The sequence below is a fragment of the Pelobates fuscus genome, chromosome 6 (genome assembly GCF_036172605.1).
Source record: "Pelobates fuscus isolate aPelFus1 chromosome 6, aPelFus1.pri, whole genome shotgun sequence".
Classification (NCBI taxonomy): domain Eukaryota; kingdom Metazoa; phylum Chordata; class Amphibia; order Anura; family Pelobatidae; genus Pelobates; species Pelobates fuscus.
In genome coordinates, this window is record NC_086322.1 from 161,623,378 (window position 1) to 161,635,382 (window position 12,005).

The following is a 12,005-nucleotide window of genomic DNA, read 5'->3' on the forward strand; positions in this document are numbered from 1 at the left end:
CACATCAGTACCTACATTCAAAGATAAACATATTGTTGCAAATAGTAGAGATTATGCCAAAGAGCATAATCAAATTTATTAGAGACTGTTGTGCAACCTGAGTAGGAGATATGCAATAGGCACATGATACATTGTGGCAACAGACATAAAAAACAGGATAGTAGAAGATATTCAGTTATCCTTATGAGAACCAACAATCGCACACTTACTCTTACCTTATCTTCAGATAGTGATGAAGTACTTATGGCAGAGCCTGTGGTGATAATAAGCAGTTGGTTTTATCTGCAAGATATCAACACCAAACCAAGCATATAATCCACAAGTATTAAATCAGTGCAATGTTAGAAGTGACCATAACTTATACCGATCTAGGTACAGAGACCATGTAAAAATCAGTCAAATGTTTGTCATCAGCAAGCTGCATTACCTTATAATATGCAGGATGAATCAACCACTTAAAGTCACACATTGGTTGCAAATTCCAGATATAAAGGACACCTAGAAGAATCCCCATGGATATCAGAAGAGAGGTCCATAATGGAACTACGTGTTCAGGGATTTCCTCCATTGTTCTGGTAGCAGGTGAATTTTATCTGAAATAGTAAGCCTGGTAGAATGGTCTAGGAACTGGAAAGACCTTCCAATGTCAATTAAAAACATACAATACTCAGTATCAAAGTCCCCTGGAGCATATGAGCCTAAAAGAATACATTTTATTGCAGAAAGGAAATTATAATGTTCCCCTTCACAACAGGGGAATCTGTGAGAAAATTCTGAACATTAACTCCTTAAGAATCAAAGGCATGCCACCCTTGACATATACTTAAGGGATTGCCAAACATTCAGGTCCCCAAGTAATAAAGGAGAATACTGAATAAAATGTATAAACCAGACCAGGAGAATTTTTTAGAGTAGGTGAAAGAAAAGGCCAATATTAACAGCTTTTAAATTAGATTTAAGAAAGAAAAGAAATATACCAGAGAAAACAGTCAGGTAATTGTTTCAGAGTTACCTACTTATGAGATCAATTAATAGCCCAATTTGTGCTCCTGCAACCAGCATGATCTACTAAGCTGTGCAACAGTAATCAGCATATATCTAAAGGTTAACCCTGCCACCAAACTTAACAAAAAAAAATTCCTATCTTGATCAGAGAGGAGATGATACCTGGCAATAGAAACACTTTTGTAGAATGGTCTCATGTATACATAGGTGTGTACACAAAAAAAACCAAACCACATTAATAATGTTAAACATTACCATGCTCCATTTTGGAAATCAGATCTCCTTCTCTCCTGGAAGAGGCACTCAGACAGGTTCAGAAACACCTGCAATCTATCTGAAGTGGTAAACGGTGTTAATTGCATATCCTGAAACACCTGTGGGAGAGGGAATCTAATACAAAACCAAAAGCAGTATGTTCCCTTATTTACTTCATTTAAAAACTGAAATGGAAAATCCACAGTAGGCAATAGTTACTTACCCAGTACAATTGTTTTTGCTAGAATTGGGCTGTATTATATCTCCGCTCAAAACAGACCTTAGATCATTTGTATTGTTAGATCTACCAAGGCTGTGCTAACAGCACCTTATGCATAGAGATTTCGTCACATATACTGAGTGAATAAACAGTAATCATACATAGCCTACCTCTGCTATATACAGTGACACTATGCCTGCACACATAGTAAGATTATATGAGTGAGCTAAATTGAGGCTGTGTATAAAAGAGCTTCATGCACATAATATACCACTCACATATACTGAGTCTGTTTAAACAGTAATCATACATAGCCTACCTCTGCTATATACAGTGACACTATGCCTGCACACATAGTAAGATTATATGAGTGAGCTAAATTGCGGCTGTGTTTTAACAGAGCTTCATGCACATATTATTCCTCACACATATACTGAGGTTGTGATTGTGACTAACAAGCACACATAGAACTTGTATTAGATTGGATTCATATAGAGGATGTGTCTCATTCACCTATATTGTGTTTCCACTAATACATCAAGCATATAGTGAACAGATACACTGAAGCAATGTCTCTAACTTAAACATAAAGCACGTAGAGTACATATACTGAGGCTGTGAATTCACAGCAACACAGAGCATATAGAGAACACAAACTGAGGCAGAGTCTTCAGATCAACTCATACATACACAACATAGTGGATACATATACTGAGGCTGTGTCCTCATAGAATTCATACATAAAGCATATATTGCATACATATACTGAGGTAGCGACCTCATTGCAACTCATACATAGAGCCTATAGTGGATACCTATACTGAGGTGATGTCCTCTTAACTCATACATACAGCATATAGTGGATACTTATACTGAGGCAGTGTTCACACAGTAACTCTTACATAGAGCATATAGCGGACACATATACTGAGGCCGTGTCCTCATAGTAACTCATACATAGAGCATATACTGGACACACACTGAGGCAGAGTCTTCAGACCAATTCATACATAAAGCATATACTGGACACACACTGAGGCAGAGTCTTCAGACCAATTCATACATAAAGCATATATTGGAAACATAATGATGCTGTAACAGAAACCAGTTCGTGTACAGATACTGAGACCGAGTGGTCTCCTGTGCAGTATATTCTTCCACTGTCTGCAAAAGCCTGCTTCTTTGCAATAATGCACAGATAACAGCAATCAATGCCACATGCCTTGATAGAAACAAGTGTGTGTATGGACTTAGATTTTTAAAACCGGTCATATATATGTGTGTACTTCAATCAGTTATCCAGGAAAGTTCTTACCTTGGATATTTCTCTGTCTTCAGGACTGTGGAATTCCAGCAGACTTTATACAGCCAGGATATCCATTATCAGCACTCTTTTTTCACAATGCCTCATTGCATTATCAGCACTCTTTTGCACAATGCCTCCTTGCATTATCAGCACTCTTTTGCACCAAGCATTCTTTCATGTATAAACTTACCTAAATGCTCACCACACAAACCTCCTAAATGTGACCTATTTGTTAGAAGGAAGCCTAATGTAAGCAGCTGGGAGGGACTGAAAGAACAGAGACCCAGGTGCCTATACTAGATTTAATCTAAATTGCTAATGCACTTACCTGAACAGTTGCAGGCCTGTGTTTCAGTGGCAAAATGGGGATTTGAACAACTGACAGCCTAAACTGTTTAAACTATAGGCTTCCATCTGTACCCCATAAGCCTTTCATCATCACCAGTGGAAGAAGGTTTAACCAAACCCCAGACAAGGTGGAATACATAGAATATGTATGCCCAGGTAGTCACCTTATGGAAGTGCTGTATATTGGGTCTTCAGGGACAAAGGCTTAGACTCGGCTGGCCTTATGTATGCAGTGGACCGCTGTCATCCTCTCAGGGAGAGAGATAGGTTAGACTCCTGATACTCAAGGAGGTACCCAGGCTGGCAACTCTTACCGATGTGCTGTTTGCTGGGTCTTCAGGGATAAAGGCTTAGACTCGGCTGGGCCTCATGTATGCAGTGGACTACTGTCATCACTTCAGAGAGAGATAGGACAGACCCCTGGTTGCTGAAGTAGGAACCCAGGCTGGCAACCTTTACAGATGTGCTGTTTGCTGGGTCCTCAGGGATAAGAGGCTGAACCCTGGCCTGGCTTCATGTAGGCAGTATATCACATTCATCCCCTGAGGGGGTACCCAAGCTGGCCTGTTGCTGGGTCTTCAGGGATAAGAGGCTGAACCCTGGCATGCAGTGGACCATTTTCATCCCCTGAGGGAGAGGTTGGGTCCGACCCCCGGTCACTAAAGGGGGTACCCAGTCTAGCCACTTTTACAATAGTGCGTTGCTGGGTCTTCAGGGCTTAGAGGCTGAACCCCGGCAGGGCTTAAAAAATATTGCCTGGTGAGCATAAAAGAAAAAACTAGGCCTGCATAAGCAGACTCCTTCCAAACTGCTGTGAAGGACAGGAAAAAAGACTGCCTGATGGGAAGGGGGAGGATCTATTTATACCAGTTTCAGAGTTCTGTTTCCTGTCCTTTCTGCTGTGAGGGGAGGAGCTAACCCATGAGTAAATGCTGCCATGATTGATCAGGAAATATATATATATATATTTGCGGTTATTTGTATTTTATATATAGATAGATATATATAGACTGTAATTCTAAGTGTATTTTGTTACCGATATATATATATATATATATATATATATATATATTTATAACAAAATACAGTTAGAATGAAATTACATATGCATATATAATTTATATTAAATTTTGTTTCAATATTTTATTTATTTATTTTATTATTTTATTTATTTATTATTTTAATTATACGTATTTATATATAATATATATATATATATATATATATATATGTGTGTACATCTATTATATATATAATATATATACATATATATATGTAACATCATTCTAAGTGTATTTTAATATTAATATATATACTTATATTAATATTAAAATACACTTTGTATGACGTTACATATCTATAATATGTATATATATAATATGTATAATATATATATATACATATTATATATATATATATGTGACGAAACCAACCTCGCCACTGAGAACTGGAGAAGCCTGGTTGCTAGCCTCCTGCCCTGCGACTATGGCCCCTGGACATATTGCACTGTAAAAACTATATTTGGGCATGTAATAGTTTATATTACTGCTACTGGGCCTTTAAGGGCCATCCGTGGACCTATTGGGACTTGTGGGATACTGTACCTTTAAGACTGTAGAGCATATTACAGTAATCCTGCCTTTAGTCCTTTAATATCATGTATGCATTTATGTGTTCAGTTAACCTGGGTTATATGTATGCATCATTCATCTGATTGTTCGGTAGAATCACTCCATTCAGTATATTGAGTGAAACTACCGAACAACCAGACCACCCAGGAATAAGTGTGCCTCCAATTACCGTTTGCAACAATGTTGCAAACGGGTAATTGGCAATCAGTGTAATGTATTCTTTGTCCTCTGGGTGGCCGCCATTCGGGAAACGAACACGTGGCGGCGGCCATCTTAAACTACCGAACAGCGGTGTTTTGCCGTCGAGTGTCTGGAACTAAAATCGGACACTTGACTAGGCAAACACCGCTGAGACCTCCATACTTCCAGAAATTCGTATAGAAACTACCGAATGACCCGCTGTTCGGTAGAAAGAACCCCACAAACAAGGGAATTCATTCAAACCCTCTCCAGGCTCTATAACACAGGCAATTCGTCTGTTTTCATTCCCTTGTTTGTGACCGACCGCAGGGCCAAAATGCATGAAACTGTTTTCGGATACTTTACCCATGCGGTCGGTCAAATCTTTGGAACCCCATATCTCCCGAACCGTTCATCCGAATGACTTGAATTTTGAATATGTTGTCCCCCTGAATAAGGGCTATCCAGCGATGCTGGATTTAAAGGTGTACCTCCTGTTTTTGGGGTAAATCCAGAACTTGGCTGAAAAGGTGTACCGGATAATTGGGTTTAATGTTATCTGAGGGGAGGGGATGTGTGGGCTGAACCATGTATGTGATTGGTTATTTTATGCCTCCCCCTGGGTGTGGCCTGTATGTGTACTCATGTAATAAAAATCAGGCTGGGTGCCCCAGCACCTCAGACCACTGCTTGACCTTCAACACGGAGCCTTGTCTCGTTCTTGGGGGGATTCACTGTATGCTGTTGGAGATTGACTGCTAGGAGTGTAAGCTGATGTCTGCTTTTCCTATTCATCTGCTAGCAGCTATTCGTGAGGTTCCAGCTTGGAGTGCTATCTTATTCCCTGGTATGGAGTTCGGGAGTTTGATGCATTCGCCTGTATCTAGTTCGTGAGTTTTGATGTTCTGCAGTAGCTATGCCTTTCTGAGAAAAGGGGATTATCGCCTAAACGGATTTTAACCCCTCATATGCTGAAACGGTCCGTTACAATTGGTGGCAAGCGGCGGGATCGTTCCTACAGCCAGAAGGACAGCTACAGAACACCATTTCTTTGGATTTACAATTTGAGGGCAACGCATGTCTGAGTACAGCGACCCTGACAGCACCAAGATGGAACCAGCAGTGGAGTACAATGAGGGTGACATGGATGACCGGGATGCATTAAGGAAAGGCATCTGGTACCAGGCCCTGGATAACGTACAGTACCAGCGGGGCAAGAGTCTCCCCAGTGAAGAGCAGCGATGGCAGACACGACTGGCACTGCGGATACCCTTCCTGGGAGAGCAGCCCCTGAAGGGATGGGTGAAGGAACTAGAGCACCGGGTATGGCAGGAGCTATGGCTGGAGGATGCCTACCAGGCACTCTGGTGGTATATGGCACAGTATATACCCTGGACAGCCGAACATGACAAGCCAGAGGGAGAAGAATTTGATGGTCCTGGCTTGTTATGGGAGTCCTTTGCAGAGCCTGGCTTCGGGAGCCCTGCGCAAACCAGACTGCAGGACATTTTCAATGAGAGGGAGGCTAGGCATGAGTGGGATGACCCCCATGAGGTAGAGCAAGACCTGGCTCACCTAGCAACCCTGGAGTGGGAACTGGAGCAAAACTACCAAGATCTCTTCCACTTCATTGGGAAGGCTCAGCAGGACAGTAAGGTGACAGACCCAGATCCAGACCCCTTCCGCTGGGAAGATATTGTAGAGATTTACTGGGAAGAACCCCAGGTGGCCGGTAGAGATGGGACCGAGGTCTCTCCACCGGTCCTGCAGGGAATTGGGAGCCCAGTCTCCATTCCCCAGCGGCAGGCTGAGTTACAGGGGGCAGAGGTAGTTGGTCCCACCCCCCAGCAGCAGAATGATATGCCGGGAAGGCAGTGTGAAGTGCAGGGAGAGGAGAGCAGCGTCCTCCCTCCCCAGCGGCAAGCTGAGTTACAGGGGGCAGAGGTAGTTGGTCCTACCCCCCAGCAGCAGAGTGATATGCCGGGAAGGCAGTGTGAAATGCAGGGAGAGGAGAGCAGCGTCCTCCCTTCCCAGCGGCAGGCTGAGTTACAGGGGGCAGAGGTAGTTGGTCCTACCCCCCAGCAGCAGCATGATTTTTTGGGAATTGGGAGCCCAGTCTCCATTCCCCAGCGGCAGTGCGAAGTGCAGGGAGAGGAGAGCAGCGTCCTCCCTCCCCAGCGGCAGGCTGAGTTACAGGGGGCAGAGGTAGTTGGTCCTACCCCCCAGCAGCAGCATGATTTTTTGGGAATTGGGAGCCCAGTCTCCATTCCCCAGCGGCAGTGCGAGGTGCAGGGAGAGGAGAGCAGCGTCCTCCCTCCCCAGCGGCAGGCTGAGTTACAGGGGGCAGAGGTAGTTGGTCCTACCCCCCAGCAGCAGCGTGATTTTTTGGGAATTGGGAGCCCAGTCTCCATTCCCCAGCGGCAGTGTGAAGTAGAGGGAGAGGAGAGCAGCGTCCTCCCTCCCCAGCGGCAGGCTGAGTTACAGGGGGCATAGGTAGTTGGTCCTACCCCCCAGCAGCAGCGTGACTTTTTGGGAATTGGGAGCCCAGTCTCCTTTCCCCAACAGCAGGACACTGTATTGGGAGAAGAGACAGTCGGTCTCCCTCCGCAGATGATGGAAGTATGCATGGGAGAGGAGCTTATTACCACCTCTCCCCAGCGGCGGATTATTAATGGGCAGAGTGTTCTATCGGGAGAGGAGCTTGTTACCCCCTCTCCCCAGCGGCAGTTTAATGTACCAGGGGGAGACTGTAAGCCCCCCACCGGTGCAGATGGGACCGTGGTCTCTGCACTTACCACACAGGGGGTAGGGATGGTCGGTCCTACCCCCCCACGACAGAACTATGTATCCAAGGGGGAGACAACCGGTCTCCCCATTCAGCAGCAGAGCTATGCAACGAAGGGGGAGACAATCCGTCTCCAGCAACCAGGCTCCAACCAGACTATTCCGGTGGTAGTGCTGGCACCAGGACAGAGTACCGCTGGTCTCTGCCCACTCAGCAACCCACCAAGGCAGCCTACCGGTCCCCCACACAGCCGTGGTGAGGCACCTGGACATGGACAAGATTCTCCTCTACCCAGGTGTAGTAACCATTTATTGTGGGTGGGCTGTACTGTTTTTTCTGCTTTGTGGGTGGGCTGCTGGACTAACAAGGGCACTGACCGGCAGGAGGTCAGGTACCCTGTTAGTCTTTTTGGAAAGGGAGAGAGATGTGACGAAACCAACCTCGCCACTGAGAACTGGAGAAGCCTGGTTGCTAGCCTCCTGCCCTGCGACTATGGCCCCTGGACATATTGCACTGTAAAAACTATATTTGGGCATGTAATAGTTTATATTACTGCTACTGGGCCTTTAAGGGCCATCCGTGGACCTATTGGGACTTGTGGGATACTGTACCTTTAAGACTGTAGAGCATATTACAGTAATCCTGCCTTTAGTCCTTTAATATCATGTATGCATTTATGTGTTCAGTTAACCTGGGTTATATGTATGCATCATTCATCTGATTGTTCGGTAGAATCACTCCATTCAGTATATTGAGTGAAACTACCGAACAACCAGACCACCCAGGAATAAGTGTGCCTCCAATTACCGTTTGCAACAATGTTGCAAACGGGTAATTGGCAATCAGTGTAATGTATTCTTTGTCCTCTGGGTGGCCGCCATTCGGGAAACGAACACGTGGCGGCGGCCATCTTAAACTACCGAACAGCGGTGTTTTGCCGTCGAGTGTCTGGAACTAAAATCGGACACTTGACTAGGCAAACACCGCTGAGACCTCCATACTTCCAGAAATTCGTATAGAAACTACCGAATGACCCGCCGTTCGGTAGAAAGAACCCCACAAACAAGGGAATTCATTCAAACCCTCTCCAGGCTCTATAACACAGGCAATTCGTCTGTTTTCATTCCCTTGTTTGTGACCGACCGCAGGGCCAAAATGCATGAAACTGTTTTCGGATACTTTACCCATGCGGTCGGTCAAATCTTTGGAACCCCATATCTCCCGAACCGTTCATCCGAATGACTTGAATTTTGAATATGTTGTCCCCCTGAATAAGGGCTATCCAGCGATGCAGGATTTAAAGGTGTACCTCCTGTTTTTGGGGTAAATCCAGAACTTGGCTGAAAAGGTGTACCGGATAATTGGGTTTAATGTTATCTGAGGGGAGGGGATGTGTGGGCTGAACCATGTATGTGATTGGTTATTTTATGCCTCCCCCTGGGTGTGGCCTGTATGTGTACTCATGTAATAAAAATCAGGCTGGGTGCCCCAGCACCTCAGACCACTGCTTGACCTTCAACACGGAGCCTTGTCTCGTTCTTGGGGGGATTCACTGTATGCTGTTGGAGATTGACTGCTAGGAGTGTAAGCTGATGTCTGCTTTTCCTATTCATCTGCTAGCAGCTATTCGTGAGGTTCCAGCTTGGAGTGCTATCTTATTCCCTGGTATGGAGTTCGGGAGTTTGATGCATTCGCCTGTATCTAGTTCGTGAGTTTTGATGTTCTGCAGTAGCTGTGCCTTTCTGAGAAAAGGGGATTATCGCCTAAACGGATTTTAACCCCTCATATGCTGAAACGGTCCGTTACAATATATATATATATATATATTTAATTTATTTTTACACTTGTCTAATTTTTTTTTTTATTACTTCCCACCAGCAGGGGGACTGTCTGATATTTCAAACAACCCCCCTGCTGGCAGATCCATAGCCAGCTATAGGGGGCCATGTGATCGCTCTTTGAGAGCGATCACATGGCCCCCGGGGGGTTCATTTGCCGGAGGGGGGCTGCCTGGGCTGTCAGGCAGCCCCCCAGAAGAGGATCGCGGCGGAGGTGAGGCAGATATGAGTTGCACTGGTGTGACACTGTGCCCTGGCAGGCCCTGAAATGCACACGTGTGAAGGAAACTGACTGCTATTATTTCACAGTCAAAAAGTGTTTGTTTTTTTAAATGTACGCTACTTTTACACCAGATATGAGTTGCACTGGTGTGACACTGTGCCCTGGCAGGCCCGGAAACGCACACGTGTGAAGGAAACTGACTGCTATTATTTCACAGTCAAATTTCTAGTCTTTTTTTTTATGTACACTACTGTTACACCAGATATGAGTTGCACTGGTGTGACACTGTGCCCTGGCAGGCCCTGAAACGCACACTAGTGAAGGAAACTGACTGCTGACAGCAGATATGAGTGGTGGCACTGGGCAAGTGGGCACAGTATACGCTGTGAGCCTGACACACACACTGGCATTAGATTACACACACCAAAAAAAAGCAGAGTGATGTTCTAGTCCTAAAAAGGGCTTTTTGGGGTGCTGATCTTACAGCAGAGATCAGATGAGTCCTTCAGGACTGTAGTGGACACTGAATACACTAGCCTAGCTATCGATTTTCCTATTAAATCAGCAGCAGCTACACTGTCCCTCCTCTCACTAAGAATGCAGCTTTCAAATGGATCTAAAATGGATGCTGTCCAGGAGGTGGGAGGGTCTGGGAGGGAGGGTCTGCTGCTGATTGGCTGGAATGTGTCTGCTGACTGTGAGGTACAGGGTCAAAGTTTACTCAATGATGACGAATAGGGGCGGACCGAACATCGCATATGTGTGTGTCTCTGTATGTGTGTCTCTGTATGTGTGTGTCTCTGTATGTGTGTACGTGTATGCCTGTGTCTCTGTATGTGTCTGTGTGTGTCTGTGTGTACATGGGATTCAATGCATCTCTATTACAAAATGCTTATTGGCCAGCAGGGCAATTGGCTCCGGACCCCACTATGCCTCCTTGGCTCAGATTATCAGAATTGACAATCTCAGCCAATCCAATGCTTTTCTATAGGAAAGGATTTGATTGGTTGAGATAATCAATTTTGATGATGTCAGCCAAGAAGGCGGATTCGGGACGGAGCCTTTGCTGTTTAACCTGAGTGGCACTGAAATATAGGTAAGATTTATTGTGTCAAGGGGGCCTGGCCTCCTAAATAGTGTTTTTAACAGTTAGGGTCTGGAATTCATATTTGTTTCCTTTAAAACTGGCTAGTTTTTGTTTTTTTTTTTTTACTTTTTTGGGTTTTGGGCATTTTAGTGCTACTCTTTGTGTTTTTAATCACTTGTACATCTCTTGCATTGTGGGAAATGCCTTTCTTTTTTGGGTCGGTAATGTGTATATACATTTTTACATAGGTATACACTTTTTTAGATACATATATAAACACATCTACACTCATCAGAAACAACACTGAAACCACCTGCCTAATATAACGTAGGCCCGTCTCGTGCATGGTTCATTTTTGATGCTCACATCCCCATTGAAGTACGTCGTAAACTGTGATGCACTGTGTGTTCTGACACCTTTCTATCATGGTCAGAATTATGTTTCCTTCACTCCCCATGTGCATCAATGAGGTGTGTGAGTGTTTGTTTATATAGTGGCTTGGTTGCCTGCCAGAGATTTTGTTGGTGTTTTTAACTTAAGGGTTATGTTTCTCTGCTGTTTTCTTTTTGTTTTTTTGTTTTTTAACACTGCTTCTATCCATAATGCCCATGTCCCTAGCTGCATTCCTACCTGCTTCATTACCTTTTAACATTTATATGGTTGCGAGGTTGAAAGAGGATTATGGGAAATGTAGTTTCTTTAAATTGTTTTCCTCTCTACATTAGAGCTGGTTCTCTAAACAGCTCTATGTGGTTGTAGGGCTAGAAAACCAAGATAATTATTTCCTGAACCAACAAATATCATGGGTATACCAAGGATGTGGGCTTTTGATTCAGCAGTGTGCAGGATGTACACATATATTGATTTGCCACCATGCCAACATTGGCTCTTCATTTTAAATAATATGTGCCAAATCTCTTTCCAGCAACAAAGAGAGAACTGTAAAAAAATGTCATCATATCTTGTCAAATATATGCAGTTTAATGTGAAAAGCAAAAAAAAAATGTTCTGCTCTGATCTGAAAAACACATTACAAAAGAGAAGGTTGCATTAATTCTTACATGATCTTATTTAATTTTTGTTAATCTCCATTATTTTGAAGCTTAAAGTTTTTTTTAGTTATTTTT